General features: G+C 50.8%; 1 long non-coding RNA gene across 1 annotated transcript in view; it reads left to right on the forward strand.

The window, feature by feature from the left end:
* LOC142020870 (uncharacterized) overlaps positions 1–22325 on the forward strand; it is a 71974-nt gene that overhangs the window by 22078 nt on the left and 27571 nt on the right. The window contains exon 2 of the long non-coding RNA XR_012647530.1: positions 12832–12978. This is a non-coding gene — a long non-coding RNA (uncharacterized LOC142020870). The remainder of the gene's footprint in view (positions 1–12831; positions 12979–22325) is intronic.

The following is a 22325-nucleotide window of genomic DNA, read 5'->3' on the forward strand; positions in this document are numbered from 1 at the left end:
CGCACGCTGACTTACAGTGTCTGTCTCAGTGATGGACTTGCTCAGGTTTTGGAGTGTAAGGTGATTTTGTGGTTTCCAGCATCTCATTCTGTAGTTCAAACATCTTCGGTTATAGCCACTGCTCATAATATGAAGTCTAATGTGCTGAGACAGACAGTTTGAGTAAAGGCAGTTTTGAATGCTGGTCCCTGCGTGTCTCTCACCATGGGCAGCGTATGTTCTCTGTGCCTGAGACTGAAGAATTTCAGCAATTGGTTAGTCTTGTCCATTGGTCCACACAACTCTTCCCATGCTCCTCACCAACAATATAAGAGGTGAGACAGACAAACAGTCTCCCAGTTCCATTTTAGCATCACATGGCCTGAATCAGAACCTCTTGCGTCCGGAGCTCATCATTTCTCTTCTTCCTATAAATATCTGGTGATTTTATTCTTAGCTGTTGTTGTTAATTAGCATTTTGATAGTTCCCCAGTTACTGTTAGAATCCCTACTCCTGAAACCCTCTTAGCATATGGCTTTGATTATGGTGCAGATATGGGGCTTCAGAAATGGTGCCGCCTAATCCCATTCTTTCTCAGTCACTGATAACCACTAGCTCTACCTCTGCTGCATGGCGAAGCTTATATCTTCACTAAGTGTGGTATCTGCTGCTCTTCTCCCACCCAGATCTGGCAGATGCGAGAACTACAGCTTCCAAAGGACTTTGTGGAGCTCCCAGTGATGCCCCAGTTAAACCCACCCCAGGATGCCCTTCTACATCAGCCACAGTCATCAAGGTGCAGGTCACCTTATACTATGCTGGACTTCAGCATGAAAAGTAGCAGAGGAAAAATCCTTTGTTTGGGCCCTATCATGAGAATAAAAGGCACCCTCGCAAACACAAATGCAGATTCCCTCTACACGAGTGTTTCTTGTAATCCGTACATCTGGGCAGCCCCCAGGAGAGGCTCAAATGCTGCCCAACAGAGTAACAAAGGACCCCGGAGCCAGCAGTGTGTGTTTCTACTGGTGGTGTGCATCTGCAAGTGTCTCAGCACATAAAATTTATTTTGCACCTGGATACTAAAAATTAGAGGGAACATTGCTCTAGACCCTCCAAGAGGAGAGAGCCCTCCTGAGCCTGGTCAAGACTGAGTGAGCCTTAAAGTCTGACGCAAAGACTTATCCCCCTTTGCCTACTCTGGCCTTAAGGCATGAGTAGTAAGCACGCAGGAGCAAGATTTCTTCTGTACTAGCCTCTGTATCAGTTTTGCTGACTGTTGTATCAACTAAAATGAAACTCTTGGACAAGGAATCACTGGGACCCTGAAAAAACAGCACTGCCCAGACAGTGATATCACAGCCCCATGAGGAGCTGCAATTTGCACCTACTCTGATGGTACACTGCCTCTGAAGGGGCAGGTAACTTGTACCAGTCCAGAGAATCATCTTCTTCTTCTGGACTCAGTTTCCCTTTTTGGTAGAACTGGTACTTGCTAGGGAGATTCTGATACCAGTGAGAACTGAAATATCTGAGAGAAATCTATGCCCCATCCTATGCACCAACCATGGTGCCCCCTCTACAAAACAAACCCTGCCAACGGCACTAGCTCTGAACCTTCGTTACTGAGAGAGTCAGACATACCAGAGGAACAAGTTTCACCTCCACCTAGAAAGATCAGCCCAGACAGACAAGCAAGGCTCCTGGAACCAACCTAGGCCATGCAAACAGGGATCCCCCAGCTTGGGACTGGTGGTGCCCCTTGCCTTGGGGACCATCACAACCTGCTTCTGAACTCTCAGACTGGCCTTTCTGGATACTTGCACAGTACTCGGAATCTCTGCAATCCAGCAGTATTACCCACCCATCTTCTCCAAGGGGTCCAACAGAACCTCTCCCTGAGCCCACAGGAAAGAGGCAAGATGAGATGGAACCACTGGTACTATCAGTGCCAATGGGAATGGCATTCTCCTCACCTAGTGATGGCTCTCCCAGGTGATCTGTCCCAGATTATCAGAGCTAATTCCAAGAGATGCTACAGAGAGTGATAGGAGAACGCCAGATTTCTTTAGAGCGGCTCCAGAGATCTTCGGAGAGGCTCCTGGCAGTCCTACAGCCTAGAAAGTCCCAGTGGAAAAACCCGCTGATATTACAGTGGGAATGGCGGCTGATCAGCATTTCAGTGTTTGGATTCCCGGGAGAGCTGCATCATTTTTTCCAGGTATGCAGATGAATGGAGGGCTGAGCTGTGCTACAAGCGTTAGTACATTTGTACTGGAGTTTCACGCCCACCCTCACAGACAGGGTGTAACTGTGAATTTATATAGTCTCTTGGAGACCTGTTATGCTCGTGAGTACATGATATAAATCTAGGTGTAACACGCTGAATTGCAGGGTCTTAAATCTTTCTTGCCTTGTAAGGCAATAGAAGTACCTGCTACAACAGCCCTAGCTGTGGTCTGGTGCCAAGGAGGTCAGTCAGAGCAGTGCCCTCAAAACAAGCATTGAGTAGCTGTGGTCTCTCCACTTGGCCCCCAGCTGGGTGACAGACAGGTGGGCAGCACTGGAGGAGGCTTGATGACCCTGTGATGAATCAAAGCTCTGAGGAGGTAAATATTTGGCAAGACAGCTACCAGCAACTCCATAGTGACTTCTCTAGCTCAATTCCTCTGTCTCCCAGCCACTGCTTTTCCCATCTCATTGTCTTGTTATTTTCCTTTTGACCACTTTGCCGTGTTCTCAAGTCAAGGGCTTGCCCTGCGGAAAGGAAAAGCTAAGCTGAAATTTCAGGAGTTAATCAAAGCCTCTCCAGCCAGCAGGACGGATCAGCAAATATTGCACTGGACAGAATGAAATACCATTAAGATGGAAAAAGAGGGGCTTTCATGTTTTCCCTAAGGAAGGACTGGACTTCAGCTCCCTCTCCCCAGCCAGAGGTTAGGAAGGTAACGCAGGGAAAGGCAGGCTGGGAGCACAGCCACACAACATTATTTGCCAGTGCAGCCCAGAGTCCAAGTCATTACTCTTCAGTGATGGTAGCAGGAGGCCATTTGAATTTGCAGACCTCCCCTTTCCCTTTCTGACAGTAGTTTTCCCCTCTCAGAAAGCGTCTGACACTTCAGGGTTTGCCCAGGTCCCAGGGTTGGAAATGTCCCCATAGCCCCAGGCTTCTGCTGCAGAGCCCTGAAAGCATGGGGGGCTGGATTTGCTCCTCAGGGAGGTCCTGAGTACACAGAAGAACATAGAAGAGTTTTGTCTTGTGCCATGCCAGGGAATGGAGACAGTGGGAACCTTCCCTGCCCCTCAGTGCCTAGGAGGTGGGAAGGTGCCATGCCCCTGGCCTACCCCGCTTGCAGTGTGGGCTGGATTTTCAGCTTTGCCTGTTGTGCCCAGGGTGGTGGTGGGGCTTGTGCCAGAACATTTCTCACTGAATTGTTTGTGTGCTGGGGCCTGGGTGGCCAGGGAGGAGCTGTGCTCTGTGCAATTCCCATTGCGTGTACGCATTGCCAGTCTCCAGATAGCAGAGAGACAAGAGGGTGGGGGAAGGGAGTATCTTGCCAGCAGCAGCACTTGGTCCAGTAAGAGAGATGACCTCCCCCTGGTCTCTGCACTCCCACTGTCAGGAGGCTGAGGCATGTCGCAGTGAACAGAATGGGCCCTGCTTGTCTCTGTAACATAGGCAGACCAGGTCCCTCCTTGGTAGAGCCTCCCTACTGCCCCCGACACCCCTCCAGTAAGGCGCACGCCTGCTCCTTTGCCTGCCTGGGTAAGCGGGGGCTACTGGGACAAGCAAACAACAGCTGTATCCCTGGCAATTTAGATTCAGCCATTTCATCTGCAGTTCCCTCAAGAGTTGACTTGAATCAAACCAGCTGCAGCAGCAGTGGGGGACGGACTCTGAGCACTCCCCACTACATGAAGAGACAGGCAGCCTGCAAAAGAGACTCACATCCTTGGGTTGCAAATCCAGCGCCAGCAGTGGCGTGGCACAGTTGAATTGGCCATTATAGGAGAGCATGCTCCCCCAGGTGCCAGCCCTCTCAAGCCTTATGCCCATTACAGTCATGTGGCAAAGTCAAACTCAGACCTCATTGCAAGACAAAGGACTTTCCAGCCCTCCTGTTTGTGGCTCAGAGGCTCATAGCCAGCAGGGAAAGGAGAAGACCTGTTTGCTAGTTTGCAAAGCTCAGGGCTGAGGCTTGACGGCTGACTGCCAATGCACTGCGGGGGGCAATCACAGCATCTGCCCTCCCCACAGCCCTTCTGTGAAGCAGCTTTTGAGGAAGGAGTTGTGACACCTTCCCCTTTTCCCTGCCCATCATCTGTACCATGTGGGGATTTTCCATCTGCACCAGGCTCCTGGTAGGCCTGTGCTCTCTGGCAGGCACACACCCACTCAGGGCAAGCAGTGAAAGACAGCGAAATGTGGGCTGAAAATCTCAGCATGAAGCAGAACATAAAATTTTGAGACCTGATTTGCCTCCCCTATGTCCAGCTTTATCATAGAATCACAGAGCTGGAAGGGACCTCAGGAGGTCATCAGGTCCAGCCCTCTGCCACAAGCAGGATCAACCCCAACTAGGTCATCCCAGCCAGGACTATGTCAAGCCGGGACTTTAAAAACCTCTAGGGTTGAAGATTCCACCACCTCCCTAGGCAACGCATTCCAGTGCTTCACCACCCACCTGGTGAAGTAATATTTCCTAATATCCAACCTACTCCTCTCCTTCTGTAACTTCAGACCATTAGGCCTTGTTCTGGCATCTGACACCACTGAGAACAGTTTCTCTCCATCCATTTTAGAGCATTCCACAGAATCACAGGGCTGGAAGGGACCTCAGGAGGTCATTGAGTCTAGCCCCCTGCTTCAAGCAGGATCAACCCCCACTAAATCATCCCAGCCAGAACTTTGTCAAGCTGGGACTTAAAAACACTGAGAGATGGAAAATCCACCACCTCTCTAGGCAACACACTCCAGTGCTTCACCACCCTCCTGGTGCAGTAGTTTTTCTTAATATCTAACCTACCCCTCTCCCTCTTCAACTTCAGACCATTACTCCTTGTTCTGCCATCTGACACCACTGAGAACAGTTTCTCACCCTCCTTGTCAGAGCTCTCCTTCAGGAAGTTGAAGGCTGCTATTAAATCACCTCTAAGTCTTCTCTTCTGTAAACTAAACAAGCCGAAATCCCTCAGCCTGTCCTCAGAGGTCTTGTGCTCCAGACCCTTAATCATTTTTGTTGCCCTTCGCTGAACCTGCTCTAGCAAATCCACATCCTTTTTATACTGGGGGGTCCAAAACTGGACAAAATATTCCAGATGTGGCCTCACCAGTGTCAAATAGAGGGGAACAACCACTTCTCTAGATCTGCTCGAAATGCTGCTCCTAATGCACCCCAATATGCCATTGGCCTTCTTGGCTACAAGGGCACACTGTTTACTCATATCCAGCCTTCCATCCACTATAATCCCTAGGTCCCTTTCCGCTGTACTGCTGCTTAGCCAGTCAGTTCCCAGCCTATAACAAAGCTTGGGATTCTTCTGCCCCAGGTGCAGGACTCTACACTCCTTGTTGAACTGCATCAGATTTCTTTTGGCCCAGTCCTCCAATTCATCCAGGTCCCTCTGGATTCTCTCTCTACCCTCCAACGAATCTACCTCTCCCCCTAGTTTTGTGTCATCTGCAAACTTGTTGAGGGTGCATTCCAGTCCCTCATCCAGGTCGTTAATAAAGATGTTGAACAACACGAGCCCCAGAGTCGAGGATTAGGGCACTCCACTTGAAACCAACCACCATCCAGATAGTATCAGGGGGTAGCCGTGTTAGTCTGGATCTGTAGAGCAACGAAGGGTCCTGTGGCACCTTATAGACTAACAGAAAAGTTTAGAGCATGAGCTTTCGTGAGTTAACTCACTTCTTCAGATGCTCTGAAGAGCATCTTCTTACATGCATTCTTTCTGAGTTTAAGCTGACCAAGGATTTCCCTGTTAAGCCAAGCTGGTTGCCTACCATATTTGCATTTCTGACTATGCAGCAGGATTGTTTTTTTCTGTGCCTTCAGCAAGAGTTCTTTAAAATATTGCCAGTTCTCCTGAACTCCTTTCACCTTCATCTTCGTTTCCCAGGTGATCCTGCCCATCAGTACCCTCAGGGAGTCAAAGTCTACTGTTTTGAAATGAGAGGTCTATCTATTACTGCTCGCCTTTCTTCCTTTTGTAAGGATCCTGAAATTTACCATCATGATTCCTGCAGCCCAGTTTCCCACCTACTTCTATTTCTCCTACTAGTTCTTCCTTGTTTGTGAGCAGCAAGTCAAGTTGTGCATGGCCCCGGTCTGTTCCTTCAGCACTTGTACCAGGAAGTTATCCCAAACATTCTCCAAAAACTTCCTGGATCCTCATCGAAGAGTTATTGTGATGAATGTCTGTGTAGCTGACAGAAGCGTCATGCTCCGGGTCTTAAACTCCAGCTCGGAAAGATTCATTAGCTACATGGAAAATTGCCCGTGCTGTACAAAGCCCTTTGATTTGGTCCCCACCATCAAAGCTGTATCTATTTAAATCCTGGGCACTTTCTAGCCTGGGAAAATGAGGGCAAACCTTCCAGGTGAACCCATCCTGGAAGTGCCTTTTTTAAGTATTGATGCCATTGTCTGTACAGTATAGGGCAAGCCACACTTCTGCTCCTTTGCTCCCCATCTCCCTGAATGTGCATCCTCCAGTGTCAGGGTCAGGCTCGTCTCTCTGCTGTGGGGGAATCTTGCACCCAAGTTATCTACCATGTCTGACTGAGCTCTGCCACCTGCAGCTCTTCTCTTCAGGAGGCTGGGAGCAGTGTGGGGTGCGAGGCCCTGTCAGCCTACTTAAGCCAAAGCATGGATTAACTTAGCACTAGAAACAAAGCATTTAGAGACAAGGATTTAAAAATAGTCTGCACTGTCATCAAAGATGTGAGTGTAGCATGTGTAGACACACTCACACTAACTTTGCTGGCTCAAATCCAAGTAGGTTTGCAGACTCAGCAGCACAGGCAAGCCATGCTATTGTAATGCCTAGAGACCCTGGTTGTCGGTGATCAGGTTTGATCATGGGACTGCTGGCACTTCGTGTATGAGCCCCTGCTTCGTTAGCTAAAAGTCACATGGCTCTTAGCCCAGGCCAGGGGTCTGCAACCTGTGGCTGCGGAACCGCATGTGGCTCTTTAAGGACTTCCTTGTGGCTCCCAACACTGTAATTGCAAGTTTATAAAAAAACACTCATGATTATTTTCAATAAACAGATAATGTTTAAAAGTTCAAAAATGAACAGCTCCTCTCTAAATAGCAAACAATACGTGGTCTGATCTCGAAACATTGCATAACTCCCCACCAGCACCCTCCGGGGGGAGAGAGTTCGAGAGTGAAAGTCAGGAAGACAGTGGTACAAACACACACACAAAGTGTGAGGAAATAAATATGTGAAAAGTTTGTGAACGTCCTGCAATAAACATTTCCTGCATTACAAATCAATGTGTGTGGCTGTTCTTAGAACGGGGGTTACAAAACGTGTAGTTTGACGTTATTTATTAAGGACCATCTCGTATTCCATGCACTGCGGCTCCTGAACTATTATTTACCAAATTGGAAAAAATGGCTCTTCTTGCTATTTTGGTTGCCCACCCCGACCCAGGCTGTGGCAGACTCACCCATCTCTAGGTGGCCTTGGTGCCAATCGAGGGAGATGGTGCTACACCAAGCAGGTCTGGATTACACAAGCACATAGCCAGTGTCTTAGATGGCCTTGCACAGCCCACGCCTATGCTGCTGTCATTACAGTTCCCTAGGTCAAAGCTAGCTCAGGTCTGTCTGTGCGTGCTGCCGTGTAGATGGGTCCTAGGGACGTGACCCATTCCTTATACCGGAGACTTGCTGTGGCAGCAGGCTGGCTTGGCCTGTAAGCCCAGTTCCTGAAGTGTTGCTGACCATGGTTTGCCTTGTGTCCTCAGCACTGGCTGAGCTGCACCTTTTGCTGGAGTAAGCGTAGCTGTGATCTCACCTCATACTTCGACAGCAGGGCTGGGGTGCAGATCTTTCAAGCTCTAGGCTAAATGCTCCGCTGTCTGCGACAGGGCTCTGCGCTCCGGTGGAACAGGCTCCGAGGGGTGAGCAGCTGGCGGGAGGTGGTGTTTGCAGCTGTGCTTCCCCTACCGTCTCCCCCAGTCCTGCTCTGGCTGCTTGGTCAAATGCCCCCTTGCCTGCTGTAGTGATTCCTCCATTTTAAAACATCATTTTTCATGTTGTCATCTCCCTGTGTTTGTGGCGTATTTCCTTGTGTGAGCGGCTTGCGCATGTGTGTGCATGCATGTGCATGAGGGAGATGGAGCCACAGCTTCAGCTACACTAAGCAATTAAACTCCAGCAGCGCTGGGATGAGCAGGAGACTGTGATTTTCCTTCCCTCTGCAGTAATTGCCTCAGCAATCAGCTCTGATCACCCGAGAGCAGAAGAGATGAGTGTTGCAAGTTGACATCAGTGATTTTAATATAGCCATTTACATATATAGGAGCAGAGCAGCATCCAGCTTTCCACAGCATCTCTGACCTGAAACCACCACAGCTCCAGAGACAACTCATTTAATTGAATACTTCGAGCCGCTGCAGAAGCCTCAGGACGGGGGTGGGGATGGCTAATCAAGCCCTCGCTCCCTCGCTCACTGTCTGTGAATGTCTGCAGAAATGACATGAAAGTAATTGCTTTTGAAAAGCAAAGCAGAAATGGCACAATTGATTCCACTTAAATGAGAGAGGAAGGGGGGTGGGGGAGCGTTCACCCTAAACCTGCCACCGACTCGCCTGCAGCAAGCCAATGGAGTCCGGTTCTGAGAGGGGAAGGGAAAGAGGGGGGCTGTTCGCAAGATGGCAGGCGGAGGACACAGGCTGTTCCAGGTTGGCAGTGCTGCTGGTAATATAGCTCGCCCTTTTGTCTGGCTTTGACCAAGCTGTCAGAGGCGTTTGCAGCCCTGGGCCCATCAAACAGACTATTGGCAGGGCCCTGAGGTAGCAAGCGCTCCGGTGGTACGTCACTCCTCAAGACTGCCCCATCTCCTCCTCCTGCCGTATAGGGGGTGTTAGCTCAGTGGTTTGAGCATTGGCCTGCTAAACCCAGGGGTGTGAGCTCAATCCTTAAGGAGGCCATTTGGGGCAAACAGAAGCCAGGGATGGTGCATGGTCCTGCCAAGAGGGCAGGGGACTGGACTAGATGACCTCCTCTGGTCCCTTCCAGTCCTAGAAGCACATCTCCATTCAAACATAACTTGTGCAGGGGAGGTCACAGGCAACGTTCCCACTGCTGCTTCTCCAGCTTAAGCAGAATGCACTTCGTTATGTGCACCAGCATGGTGGGGAGCTGCGAGCCACGAAGGTGGTGTGTGCCAAACACAGCACCTTCTCAGTGGTACGTTACACGGGGGGCCTGGGGCCACGTATATGTGGGAGGGGCTCAGGCCTGGGACAGAGCGTTGCTGTGCTGAGGTGTGAGGGCTCTGGCTGGGGGTGCAAGTCCTAGGGAAGGCCTGGGTTGATGGGTTGGGAGGGAAGGAGGTGCTTTGGGGCTACTGTATGAAGGGAGGACACCCCTATCTCCCACCTGGCAGTGGCACCTGGGCTGAGGGGAAGAGGCACCTCTCCCCTCTGTGGCAACTCTGGGGGAAGGGCTGCAGGACAGGCTCCCCTCCCACACCCTAGCAGGTTCCAGCCAGGGCTGGGTTGGAGCTGGTGAGGTCTGGCCTGGCTGCAGCAGATCCTGGCACCGTGGCGAGGTCCAGGCTTGGCCACTCTGGCCTTGGCAAGGGGACTTTGGGACTGGGCCACCCCACATGCGGTTGTGTTCAGGACATGGTGGGGCCTGTGACACACAAGAAAAGACAGAATAATACAGAGCCACAGCCTGGTGGGCCAGGCTCTAGTTTGCTGGCTGCTCCATGTGGCTGGCACTTACTCCTGACAAACCCATGTGTCCTCTATGGCAGTACGTGAATGCCTGCTGGTACTCAGGGGTCTTCCGTCAACTACACTCCACTCATCTAGAGACTTTTTTTTTTTGGCCTGAGACTTGCAGCCCCATGAGTGATCATGGGACAGGCTGAGAGAGGGTCACAAATGGTGGGCTGGCATTGGCGGTGGGAAGCGGGGCCCCCTGCAAAACTAAGGTTTGTCTTCCTGCCCCGAGCGGCAAGGTTTGGGCGCTGGACAAGGCTCACAAGTGAGTAACAGGTTCAGTATCACTGACAGCCAAGTACAATATTCCAGTTGCTTTATTTCATCCCCATTTGGTAGCAATGACAATGTCGGCAACAATGGCTCCAGGGGCATCGGTTCTGCCTTGTTCCCCACGCCCCCTTGGCTGGCTGCGCAGGAGTACCTGAGGATGCCAGACCACAGATAGTGCAGGACAAGGGAAGTCCAGAGTCTGGAGGTCCAACCTGTGGTTTTACTGGGCTGTTAGTGCGTAGAACAGGGCAGCACTAACGCGTGTGAGGACAGCAAGCTATGGCGGTGTGAGTCCAGGAGAGATTTGATTTCTGTGTAAAACCTGTTTTATATTAATAATATTCAGATTAATTATGAATGTATTTACTGAACGGTGATAAATGGGTGACAGTCTTCAGTAAAACATTCAGCTACCATTTAATTACTATATGAATTCTAGCTAGATTTAGTAAGATAGTTACTCATTGTTAATTAAGCACATCCCACCTTTCCAGGCCATCTCCAGCGTTGCTGGGCTTTGCAGCGTCCAGGAGGCATGATTGAGGTATAACAAGAAGTCTTGTGGCACCTTATAGACTAACAGATATTTTGGAGCGTGAGCTTTCATGGGCAAAGACCTGCTTCATCAGATGCATGAGTCGGGGGTGGCAGGTTTCAGAGGGGTCCCAGAGAAAGGGAGGGCCAGAGCTGCCAAGGTCTGTTCAGCAAGGTGGAAATGGCCCATTATCAATAGTAGGTATCAAAAGGGGAAAAAACAAGTCAGATCAAACGGGGGGATATGAGCCATTGTCAGCGTCTAATGGGGAGATCTGACTCTGACAAGGGCTCACATCCCGCTGTCTGATCTGACTTTGTTTTTTCCTCTTTTGATATGTACTATTGATAATGGGCCATTTCCACCTTGCTGAATAGACCTTGTCAGCTCTGGCCCTCCCTGTTACTGGGACCCCACTCTTTAAATACCCCTCTGAAACCCCCCCGCACTCGTGCATCTGATGAAACGGGTCTTTGCCCACGAAAGCTCATGCTCCAAAATATCTGTTAGTCTGTAAGGTGCCAGACGACTTCTTGTTCTCGAAGCTACAGACTAACACGGCTCCCTCTCTGTTATGTGACTGAGGTATGTTACCAAACAGCTGTCTGTGCCCTGTGCTCTCCAGGTCCGAGAGCTGCCTTTGTTCAGGTCTTGATCTCCTGCACACATGGCACTTGGAACCCAATTGTGCTGCCCATTACTTGGCCTGATACAGTGAGTTTTAAAGAGCTATACCAAGTATGAAGCTGATTGTGCTGCTAGGCATGTCTTTGTGGGGTACCTGCATTGAGGGCTCAGAATCCAGGGCAGCAGCTGGAGCCTGTCTGGTGCGGCACAGCTTTGAGAGATGAGCAGACGTCTGCAGCTTCCTTAACAGTGCAGTGTGCAGCTCTGTGAGCCCTGACTAATTCCTTATATATGTGGAAGAGAGTCTGATTGTTGTCATGGACACCAGCCTGTCTCTCTCCATGTTTTCCTTCCACCACAGCTCTGTGGGCTGAGACCCATATTGTGGTGCCTATTTGTGTAGCCTTGCTAGATCATGGAGGATAATCCATTTTCACCTGAAACAAGCCCTCCTCTTGGCCTACCCACACCCCAACAAATGAGGCATGTTGCTGTCATCTGTGACAAGGGACAAGAGAGAAAAGTAGTTCCAACCCCAGCTCTCCTAGCAGGGGATCACCACACTACTGACCAATCATTGCAGAGGATTTCCTCCTGCTGAATCTAAAAAAACCTCTCAGGACCTGTGCCAGCAAAAGCTGTTGCCTCCCAGTCACCATCTGCTCAGCCAGCAAGTAGAAGGCAAATATATTTTGCTGGCCATTGCAGACAGGAAGCAATAACTACCACCACTGTCCCCCGGCCAGTCCAGCGAGAGTCTCAGCAGCTGAAAGGCAAGTGAGTGAAGAGGTCTGCTCCAGCCCTGGGTCCACAGCCCTGCACTTAGCTTTGGGGATCAGTGCTTTAGTCCTGTTGAGCTAAATGCTCCTTGGCTGGCATTCCTGGCTCTTTCTTTCTTTCTGCCTGGGTGTGGAAATGCTTCCCAGCTGGAGTGCTGAGGTGCAAATATCGTCTTCCAAGCCAGCTCCGGCTGGGCCAGGCTGGCTGCCAGGGTCCCATGGCTCTGCTGTCCCTTTCTCTATCCAGATAATGCCACAGGAAAGTGCCACAGCACACACAGCACAAGGCAGAGCACCAGCATGTAGCTGTTTGTTCATTTAAATAACTTGATGTTTGTTCCTTTGCCTTCTTTCTCTGTCCCTTGGCCAGGCTTCCCTCCCCCATATCAGGGATGAGGGCCATGTCCCTCACAGGAGTGTCCACAGCTCACTGCCTCCCTGACTCGTCAGTGCAACTGCTGGCATGCTGGCAGATCACACCTACCATATTGGCTTCCTGTCCCCAGAACATCAGGTTCTCACAGCTAAAGTGGGGGGCGTGTTTCTCCTCCCTCCATCCCCACCCCCAGGAGCGTCAGGCCTTTGCTGTTTGGGGCTTTGTTAAGCTGTTTAGTATTAATTGATTTTTTCCATTTTTTCTTTCTTTCCCTGGGCGGGTCAATAGCTGGATGCTCAAGAGCAGAGAATCTATCAACTGCAGACCAAGCAGGCGGAGAGGCAGACAGAACTGGAGCAGAAAAGCAGCCGGTTCCAGGAGCTTGAACCAGATCTGGAGGCCAGCAGCAGGCTACAGAAGAGATTCCAGAAGCAGGTAAGGTAGACTACACTCCCCTCCAGGTCTCTGGGCCTCACTAGTAACTTTATTTAAGACACTAGCAACCTGAACCAGCAGCAAGGAGGGACGTACTGCTGTTCCCATGCAAATGGTGAAGTATGCAGGAGCGCTAAAGACCTGACCGTGGAGGCTCCCAGTGAGAAAGAGAGAGCCCAAGAGAGCAGCGGCCGCACTGCAGACATGCACTCTGCGCAGCCCTGGTTATGGGAGTAGCAGCTGGCTATTGATCCTGGCGTTCTGCTGACAGACCCTTGAGGAGCCAGGAATGGAGTGGCCATGTGGAGGACTGGAGAGGGGCTGCATGCCCTGGGACAGACCTGTCCTAAAGGTGGTAACTGCAGTACGCAATCTGCTGGGGTGAGGCTGTTCAGGTGTATTGACCTTGGCTCCCCGGGGGAGAGCTCCTGAATTTGCTTCAGAAGATACACACCCCTATAATCAAAACGTCTCAGTGCTTCTGCACACCCTGGCAACAGCCTCTCTGCTGACGGGACACGTGCCCCAGGTCCCCTCTGAGCATTTTCTTCTCCCCTCCTGGACCTCTGGGGTTCCTTACTGACAAAGATCTCTGTGAGCAGGTGCTCTGCTCCAGTCTGCCAGGAGCCCAGCCTTCTCTATGGCAATGTATTCCTGTGGTGTGTGATTCCAGCCTCCTCCAGAGGCGCCTCACCTGTGGAGCGCCATGCTTGTTGGCTTTCCCCACACTGGCAGCTGGGAAGGGATTTTGACCACAGCTGTCCTTTGGATCAATATGGCAGGTGTCCTCTGGTGTGCTGGTAGCCCCTGCTGCAAGCCCATGTCTGCTTGCATTGTGCGCTGCAGGGTTCCTTGCTGAATCTCCCTGTGTGACCCGTTGGTCCCAGGACAGCTTTCTTTCACCATCCCATATGCCTGAGCCATTTGTCTGCCTGTGTAACAAACTGGTAAGAAACTCGTGTTTGGGTCCTGAAAGATTAAACCCAGCTGGAATTGATACAGGAGGGAGCAAACCATGGCAGGGTTTGTCCAGAACCAGGCAGCGGCTCAGAGTCTATATCAGCAAATGGACTATGCCTTGTTTCCAGTAGCTGGCTGGTACTGCTCCAGCCTTGGATGGGAGTGTAGCAAAGTACTGGGTCTCCTGCTGTCAAGTCACTCCTGGGAGCAAGCGTCCTGCTGCAGCTTCCACGCCAGCTGTCACACACCCTGGAGTACATGCTGTATAACGGTGTGTGAATTTCTCTCTGTGCGTGTGTGTGACCAGGGCTGTATCTGAGTCTCTGAGTGCATCCATATGTGCGTCTCGTCATTTGTGCATCTTTCTGGGTCAGGATGAGGTGTCCATGTGCATGGGAGAGCACGAGGGGGCAGTCAGGCTGGGTGCTGATGCTCTGTCTCAGTTCCTGCTCCCCCTGTCCTTCATGGCTCACCAACGCTGGTGTCACCAGGGAAAGTGGCTTGGTCAGCTCACAGTTAGGATCTAAGAGCCTGAGATTGTGAAACTTACAACTCAATTGCAGCCTCATGAGTGCTGCTGCTTTGTGTCATTGGCCACAGATGTGGAGGGTTGGACTGGAGTTAAAGCATTCGCAGTCAGTAAGGTGATCTCAGCATTCCAGCTCCACCAGTGATCCCACCATACCACCCAAGGCTGGGGGCTCCTTGCCATCCCAGGCACACTTGTCCAGGCCCTTTCCTGCTCACCCTGGGCCAGGGAATCCCTGCCATGCTGCTCACAGTGGGTCAGATCCCTGACGTGGGACTCTGCCGTCCTGCTCAGACTGGGCCGGGGGCTCCCCTCCATCCTGCCTGTCCTGAGCCAGGCCAGGGGCTTCTTCCCATTCTGCTCACACTGGGGGGTTCTGTGCACTCCGTGGTATTAGAGCACAGAGGCTATAGGGGTGATGAGCACAGTGTGGGGCAGAGCACAGAGGCTATGGGGTGCAGGGCACAGTGTGGGGCAGAGCACAGAGCCTATAGGGGTGCTGAGCACAGTGTGGGGCAGGGCACAGAGGCTATAGGGTGTGCTGAGTGCCATATGGGGCAGGGGACAAGAACAATAAGGGGTGTGATTGTGTCCATGTGCACATCTCTAGCTGGGGGGTGTATGTGAGTGTGTCCGTGTACACATCTCTAGCTGGGGGTGCATGTGAGTGTCCGTATGCACTCCTCCAGGTGGGGGGTGTGGGTGTGTCCGTGTGTACACCTCCAGGTGGGGGCGTGTGAGTGTCTGTGTGCCCTCTTCCAGGTGGGGGCGTGTGTGGGTGTGTCCGTGTGCACACCTCCAGTTGGGGATGTATGTGGGTTCGTCCGTGTGCACACCTCCCATTGCAGGAGTGTGTGGCTGTGTCCGTGTGCACACCTCCAGGTGGGTGGTGTGGGTATGTCTGTGTGTACACCTCCAGGTGGGGGGTGTGGGTGGGGGGTGTGGGTATGTCTGTGTGTACACCTCCAGGTGCGGGGGTGTGGGTATGTCTGTGTGCACACCTCCAGGTGGGGGCGTGTGTGTCCGTGTGCCCTCCTCCAGGTGGGGGCATGTGTGGGTGTGTCTGTATGCCCATCTCTAGCTGGGGGTGCATGTGAGTGTCCGTGTGCATACCTCCAGTTGGGGGCGTGTGTGGGTGTGTCCATGTGCACTCCTCCACTTGGGGGGGGGTGTGGGTGTGTCCGTGTGCCCTCTTCCAGGTGGGGGCATGTGTGGGTGTGTCCGTGTGCACTCCTCCAGTTGTGGGGGGGGTGTGGGTGTGTCTGTGTGCACTCCTCCAGTTGTGGGGGGGTGTGGGTGTGTCCGTGTGCACACCTCCAGGTGGGGGGTGTGGGTGTGTCCGTGTGCCCTCCTCCAGGTGGGGGTGTATGTGGGTGTGTCTGTGTGCACATCTCTAGCTGGGGGCATGTGTGGGTGCGTCCGTGTGCACTCCTCCGGCTGGGGGCGTGTGTGGGTGTTTCTGTGTGCACACCTCCAGGTGGGGGCGTGTGTGGGTGCGTCCGTGTGCCCTCCTCCAGGTGGGGGCGTGTGTGGGTGCGTCCGTGTGCCCTCCTCCAGGTGGGGGTGTGTGTGGGTGCGTCCGTGTGCCCTCCTCCAGGTGGGTGTGTGTGTGGGTGCATCCGTGTGCACTTCTCCGGCTGGGGGCATGTGTGGGTGTGTCTGTGTGCACACCTCCAGGTGGGGGCGTGTGTGGGTGTGTCCGTGTGCATGCAGCCAGATGTGGGAGGCATGTATGTAAGTGGGTCTGTTTGCTCTCCAGGGGCAAATGTGCTCATGTCCCTTCCTAGGGCATGGGAGGAGCACAGGTGTGCCCAAGAGTGCCACTGAGATGTGTGGCACGTACGAATTTACCCAGGCCTCTGTTTGGCGTGAGCGTGGCATATGCATGTGTACCTCAGGGGAGGGGATACATGCGTGCGTGCAGCTTGCCTGGGTGCAAACCCTGTGACACCAGCCGTGAGCATCTGATCTGCTTCATCACATAAAGCAGGTCAGAGGCTCTCTCCATGCTAGCCATTGTAGGTGTGGTCTGAGGAGAAGGGCCAGTCGCCAGCCTCGTCAAATGTTGAGATCATTAAAGAAAGACCGTGGCTGTTGGCTGAAAAAATCATTTGATTTGGCTTCGTTCTGCGCAGTCTCTAGTAGGGAAGTAGTCGTGAAGGCTAGGGTGAAAGAGGTGGTGAGGATAATGCACAGCCACAGAGTCTTGGGAAAACCATCTTGGATGTCAGTGAGTATTTACAGATCTTCTGGTCCCAAGCTGAGTGCAGTCACAGCCCTCTGCTGTGCAGGCTTTGTGCCTTACTGGAAAAGGAGAGAGAGCAGTAAAGATGGCACTGCCTTTAGAGAGACTTAGGAACACAGATCTTGCTGCTTGTGGCAGAAAGAAAATGCTTCATTTCTGAAAGGAGCAATTTCTTCCTTCAGTGCTTTCCTTAATATCAGCAAGCGTGTGGCTGGGTTTTGAAGTGGAGGGTCTTTAATTCAGACAGAAAGAATGGGCTGGAAAGAATTACAGTTATAGCACAATGATTGTTCTAGCAAATCTCAGAGAAGGGGAGTGTTTCCAGAGGAGTGCTGAGTCCCTTTTTTTCTTGTTGTTACAGCACAAAGTAAACCTGGAAAGAACTACCCCAGTGGTCTGCTTCCAGGCTGGGAACATGAGCTATTAGATGGACCACCGTGTTCCACACAAGTGCTGGTGTCACACAGAGTGAGGCAGGCTTAGGGATGGGTGAGGCTCCTTGTGGCCCAGAGTTGACCTAGTGGTCTTCTCAAGTGCTACTCTGCATGCATTTGGATAAGTATTTCTGTGACACTCAGGCCAGGTTTACACTAGATATTAAAGTCAATTGTAGATACGCAGTTCAAGCTATAGCAATTGCATAGCTAGAATTGACCTATTGACAATCAACTTGCCTGGCTGTCCTCACAGAGGGAGGTTGATGGGAGAAGCCTTCCCATCGACCTCCCTTACTCTTTGTGATATTGAGGAGTACAGGGGTCAGCTGTCAACCCCAGATAGTTGGATTTTGTGCATCCCCACTAGGTGCGCAAAATCAACCCTGACCAGGTCAATCTTCTAAATAGTGAAGACAACCCTTCAGACCTCAGTGGTGCAGGAATCAAATGAGCTACTAGCATCACCCAAAAGAGCCACAGGTGTGTAAATTAATTGTGTCAGTTACAAAAGGACTCTAGAGTCCTGTTCAAGCAGTAGGAGAGGAGAAATGCTGAGTATGTGCATGCATCCATTTGTGTGTGTGAAATTCTCACCACCAAATGGCTGATCAACTGCAATAGGGTAATACCATAGTAAAAGCATCCTGATTGGTTCACAACTTAGCCTGCTTCATAATTAAATGCACAGTGTTTTAGTGTCCTGTGCTGCAAAGAGCCACAGGAGACACGTTAAAGTCTCACTAGTGGTTTGTGAGTCTCAGGTAGAGTATTGCTGATGGATAGGGAAGGCATGTTTGAACCATGACCTGGATGAGAAGATGGGCAGATTTATGTCAGAGCATTTCAGAGCGCTGTGCGTAACAGACTACAGAGGATACTACATAGGTCACTTCAGTGGCTGATATTGTAAAATATGCCCAGTACCCTTACTATGCTTCCAAGGAAGAATTAAAAATAAGGAGCTGCTAGTCCAGTTGTGTGTGTGTGTGTGTGTGTGTGTGTGTGTGTGTGTGTGTGTGTGTGTGTGTGTGTGTGTGTGTGTGTGTGTGTGTGTATATTACTGAACAGTTCATACAATGCCATGGAAAATCGTTCAGAGGACCTTCCCTGTGCTGCCTACTGAAAGCTAAAGGCACCATGGTAAGAGCAGAGAGAGAACACTGGCTCAGGAAGTTAGCCCAAAGCACTTGTGGGATGTACATAGAACCATAGAATCCTAGAACTGGGAGGAGCCTCAGGAAGTCATCTAGTCCAGTCCCTGCCCTCACACAAGACCAGTCACCCCTCGAGACCATCCCTGACAGGTGTTTGTGTAACCTGCTCTTAAAAATCTCCAGTGATGGAGATTCTACAACCTCCCTAGGCAATTTATTCCAGTGTTCGACCACCCTGACAAGATGTTTTTTCCTAGTGTCCAACCTAAACATCTCTTGCTGCAATTTAAGCCCATGTACCCACTTTATACTAGCCAGTCTACATTGTATTTCACTAGTTTATTTATTAGAAGCTCATGCGAGACTATCAAATCACAGAATCATAGGGCTGGAAGGGACCTCAGGAGGTCATTGAGTCCAGCCCCCTGCTTCAAGCAGGATCAACCCCCACTAAGTCATCTCAGCCAGGACCTTGTCAAGCTGGGACTTAAGAACCTCTAGGGATGGAGAATCCACCACCTCTCTAGGCAACGCATTCCAGTGCTTCACCACCCGCCTGGTGAAGTAGTTTTTCCTAATATCTAACCTACACCTCCCCCTCTTCAACTTCAGACCATTAGCCCTTGTTCTGCCATCTGACACCACTGAGAACAGTTTCTCACCCTCCTCTTTAGAGCTCCCCTTCAGGAAGTTGAAGGCTGCTATTAAATCACCCCTAAGTCTTCTCTTCCATAAACTAAACAAGCCCAAATCCCTCAGTCTATCCTCATAGGTCTTGTGCTCCAGCCCCTTAATCATTTTCGTTGCCCTTTGCTGAACCTGCTCTAGCAAATCCACATCCTTTATATCCTGGGGGAGCCCAAAACGGGACACAATGTTCCAGATGTGGCCTCACCAGTGCCGAATAGAGGGGAACAACCACTTCTCTAGATCTGCTCAAAATGCTCCTCCTAATGCACCCTAGTATGCCGTTAGCTTTCTTGGCTACAAGGGCCCACTGTTTACTCATATCCAGCCTTTCATCCACCACAACCTCTACGTTCCTTTCCATCGTACTGCTGCTGAGCCAGTCAGTCCCCAGGCTGTAACAATGCTCTACTAAAGCCTAGGTATACCATATATACCACTTCGTCTTTATCCACAAGCCTTGTTATCCTATCAAAGACAGCTATCAAGTTGTTTTGGCATATTTGTTCTTGACAATTCCCTGCTGACTGTAATTTATTACCTTGTTATCTTCCAGATATTTGCAAATGGATTTCTTAATTGTTTGCTCCATTATCTTTCCTGGCACAGAAGTTAAGCTGACTGGTCTGCAGTGGAAAGGTGTACCTCATTCTGGGAATGTCAGGCATTGGCCAGGAGTTTGTGTCCCTGATGGAGACCCTGAGGAAGGAGATGGTTTTTCAAGAGGGCTGGGAGAGGAAGGTCACAGGTTTAAAGGGAGGGAAGAAGTCCAGGGGTGGGGCAGGGAGGCTATTCATAATAATCAGCAGTTGCTACCAATTGTCCATCTTCTGTCAAATACTGTGAGCACAAAATAAGTCCATTCATGAGTTTCACCAAACCAAGGCCCCCAAACTGACACACTGGGAGGTTGTTTTTTTTAAATCTATGGATTACAGGTTCATAATAATATGGAAGGACAGAGTCATCTTCTGTTATTACAGACCCCAAACTCTGCTCTTTGCACAGTCCCTGCGCACACTCCCTGCCTCTCTCAAGTAAAACAGGAGCTAGAATAATGGCTCCCAACCTGCGGTCCGGTCCCCTGGCATCCACAAGGATATTGCAGGGGTCCATGAAAAGAAAAGATAAATAAAAATGATCATAGAAAGTAAGTTTAAATAAATTGCAAAGTTGCAATTAATTATTTTTAAATTACATATCTTGCAATAATGTTATTAATTCATGTCTGAAAATCTATGTTGTGGCACCCTTCTGTAATGAAACAATAGCGACGGGGTCCACAAACAGTTTGGGGGAGGGTTGGTGGTCCACACTAGTGAAAAGATTGGCACCCACTAAGCTAGAAGGCGTGGAAAGTTACAGGAACTCCGTGTTGGAGGGAGAATATGGGAAACCAAGAGAAAAGACAGTTACCTGTTCTGTAACTGGTGTTCTTCGAGATGCATTGCTCACGTCCCTTCCAAGTTTGGTGTGCGCTGGTACGTGTCTAGTTGCTGGAATTTTTTTGCCCTAGCCAGTAGCCATAGGGTCGGTGCGGCACTCCCTGGAGTGGTGCCTGTACAGTGACCAATATATGTACCTCCCAATCTGCCCCCTGCTCAGTTCCTTCTTGCTGGCTATGCTGACAGTGGGGAAGGTGGGAGGGTTTTGGAATGGACATGAGCAACACATCTCGAAGAACACCAGTTACAGAACAGGTAACTGTCTTGTCGTCTTCAGATGATTGCTCATGTGCATTCCAAGTTGGGTGAATACAAGCCAATGCCTAGGAAGTGGGTTCGTAGCCCCAAAAGAAATGCAGGACAGCCCTGCCCACCACAGCATCTTCCCATGCATGCTGTGTCAAAGCGTAATGCACAGTAAACATATGAATTGAGGACCACATAGCTGCCCTACACATGTCCCTGATAGGAACCCTGGCCAAATAAGCTGTTGAGGAAGCTTGTGCTCTGGTAGAGTGAGCTCTGATCAGGGGAGGGGGAACCCCCACCAGCTTATAGTGTGCTTTCATACAGGCCACTATCCAGAAGGAGATCCACTGGGAGAAGACCCTTCATCCTGTCTGCCACCGCAACAAACAGCTGCTGGGACTTTTTGAAGAGTCTGGTCCTGTCCATATAGAAGGCCAGCGCCTTTCAAACATCCAAAGTATGTAAACTCTGCTCCCTAGGGGAGGCATGAGGTTTTGGATAAAGCACCGGTAGGGCAATGTCCTGGTTGACATGAAAAGGGGAGACCACCTTCAGCAGGAGAACCAGGTGGGGGTCTAAATCCAACCTTATCCTTGTGGATCACTGTGTCGAGCGGGTCCACCGTCAGAGCCCTTAGTTCTGACACCCTCCTGGCTGAGGTAATGGCCACCAAGAATGCTGTTTTCTAACTAAGAAATAAGAGGGAGCAGGAAGCAAGGGGCTCAAAAGGGGCCCTCATGGGTCTCGACAGTACCAGATTGAGGTCCCACACTGGCAGAGGGGTTCACACCTGCGGTCTGACACTTTCCAGGCCTTTCACAAACCTTTTTACTTCAGGGTCTGAAAAGAACAATGATGGACCCAGCCCAGGGTGAAAGGCTGAGATAGCTGCTAAGTGCACCTCGACAAAGGATAGTGATAACCTTTCCTGACTCAAGAACAAGTAGTTCAGAATAACCGGTATTGGAGCTTGAACCAGGAATAACCCCTTCTGAGATGCCCAGGTAGAAAATCTTTTCCATTTGGCTACATATGTTGCCCTTGTGGAGGGCTTCCTGCTGTTTAACAACATGTCTTTCATACGTTCCAAGCACAAGAGCTCTACCGCTTTCAGCCATGGAGCCTTCCATGCTGTGAGATGTAGCGCTTGAAAATAGGGGTGGTGCCGTCTCCCCTCCTCCTGTGTCAACAAGTCCAGGCATCCTGGGAGTGCCATTGGGTTGCTGATGGACAGCTGCAAGGTGGTCGAGTACCAGTGCTGCCATGCCCATGCTGGGGCCACTAGGATGACCAATGCCCAGTCTGACCGAATTTTGAGTAGGGTCTGGTGGATGAGTAGCACCGGAGGGAAGGCATAAAGCAGAGGGCCTAACTAGTGAATGCTGAACGCATCTGCCCAGGACCCTGGGCCCTGATTCTGGTACAAGCAGAACATCCAGCTCTTCGCATTGAGGTGGGAGGCAAATAAGTCAACTTGGGGACATCCCTACTTCTGGAAAATTAAATGGAGCACGCCCGAGTGTAGTGACCACTCGTGGTCCACGAAAGACCTGCTGAGATAGGCCACCAGGGAGTTGTGGGCCTCCAGTAGATAATAAGCTTTCAGGAGAATTTGATGTTGAATGCAAAACTGCCAGAGCC

The sequence above is a fragment of the Carettochelys insculpta genome, chromosome 14 (assembly GCF_033958435.1).
Source record: "Carettochelys insculpta isolate YL-2023 chromosome 14, ASM3395843v1, whole genome shotgun sequence".
NCBI classification, from domain to species: domain Eukaryota; kingdom Metazoa; phylum Chordata; order Testudines; family Carettochelyidae; genus Carettochelys; species Carettochelys insculpta.